Source organism: Myotis davidii, unplaced genomic scaffold (genome assembly GCF_000327345.1).
Source record: "Myotis davidii unplaced genomic scaffold, ASM32734v1 scaffold743, whole genome shotgun sequence".
Lineage (NCBI taxonomy): Eukaryota > Metazoa > Chordata > Mammalia > Chiroptera > Vespertilionidae > Myotis > Myotis davidii.
In genome coordinates this window covers 1651842-1653874 of record NW_006296221.1, presented here as the reverse complement: position 1 = coordinate 1653874, position 2033 = coordinate 1651842, and positions in this window count along the sequence as shown.

Below are 2033 nucleotides of genomic sequence, written 5' to 3'. Positions count from 1 at the left end.
TATATTGGTTTGGGCTGCTTATAGAGTTCATCTCAGAGGCAGAATTATTTAAGAGAGAATAAGACATTGCAGGGGAAGGGAGCTGGGTGGAGGTGGAAGAGGGCATAGAGGGGATAAATGGTGATGGAAAAAATAAAATAAATAAAAACAAACAAAAAGGAGAATAAGAAAATTTAGATTCAGTAACTATTTTTTGGTGGCATGATTTTATGAATTCAATTGTGAGCTTTGTTAGACAAGTCTTTTAAAGATTACAAATCAGTACTTATTGGTTAACATTTTTAAATAGAAGTATTAATGTTAATGACCAAGGGTAGTTAGGTCTTGAGATCAAATTTTCAAAAGTATCCTTAGACACGGGTCCAGAAAGTTCCCTATCCTAAAGATACAGACAAGCCAATAACTTGTGCTGGACTAAAAAGGGGACTTTGTCATGCCAAAACCAGGTGCTACAGGTGCAGGTGAAGGATTTGAGTGAAGCGGTTGCATGAGATGTGCTTGGAAAAGAGCAATATTTCTAAATTAATACACTATAGTTGTAAATGTGTGAGTTTAAATACGTAAAGTACAGCCAGTTATAATTTTTTAAAAAATATATCTTATTGATTTTTTACAGAGAGGAAGAGGAATAGAGAGTTAGAAACATCCATGAGAAACTTTGATTCAACTGCCTCTTGCACGCCCCCTACTGGGGATGTGCCTGCAACCCAGGTACATGCCCTTTACCGGAATCGAACCTGGGACCCTGAGTCTGCAGACCGACGCCCTATCTGCTGAGCCAAAACAGCTAGGGCCAACCAATCATTTACTATAAGGAGATTTATTTATTTCCTCTGCAACCATACATGTGTGTTTGCTGCAGCTATAGAAGTCTTGAATTTGGATAAATTGATTCCTCCCACTTTATTATTATTATTCAAAATTGTTTTAGCTATTCTAGGTCCCTTGCCTTTTCATATAAATTTCAGAATAATATGGTCTATAGCTACAAAAGTCTGACTGAGATTTTGATAGAAGTGAAACTAAACCTGTATCTCCCCTAAACTTGGGGAGAACTGACACCTTTACTATATTGAGTCTTTTAATCTAGGAACAGAGTAGGTTTCTACATTTATTTAGATCTTTGATCTTTTTATCAGCATTTTGTAGTTTTCAGCATACAAGTCCTGTGTACACATTTTGTAAGACATATGTAAAACCTAACTATTTCATTTATTTGAGTGGGTGTAAGTGGTATTCTGTTTTAAATTTTGGTGTTCTGGTGATCTTTGTTAGTACATAGAAGTACAATAGATTTTGTATGTTTTTTTGGTATACTGCAACCTTGTTGAACTCAGTTTAAACTAGAGTCATTTTTGTAGGTTCCTTGGGATGGTATGTAGACCATCACGTCAGATGCAAATAGGGACCATTTTATTTCTTTACAATATACATTGAGTGGTCAGATTATTATGACCGGCCAGATTATTATGACCCCTCCATCAGTACTTCATTGACACTTCCAAAAATACTGAATATTGAAAACTTCCTAAGCAAATACTCTCAAGGTTTTATTATTATTATTTGCATAACTAATTCACTTCATTGTACCGATGGGGTGGTCATAATAATCTGGCCACTCAGTGTATACATGTCAATGGATATGCAACTATAACGTGCAACTATAAACATTGTCCAACAGGTGGAAGATGACACTGCGCCTCCAACTTTGAAAAGAGGGTGGTTTCACGAAGGGCAGAGAGACTTTAGCTATTTCTATTGCCAACTGCTGTTGGTCGTGATGCTGCCTTTGGGACTTAAACCCGACCAAACCTTTGCTCTGACGAGTCATTTCATTTCCTGCCTGTTTTCTGAATGAAAGGAGGGTACTTGCAGGTGCTAAGAAGTTCGGCAGAAAACAGAGGAACTTACTGCACAGGTCCAACAATTTGCCTGCCAGTCGTCCCTTTCGCTGCCCGGGACTGCTTAGGGGCGGGCCAGCCCAGGGCGGGCGGCGACCGCGTTTGATGGAGTGGGCTCGCCTCGCGGCCGCA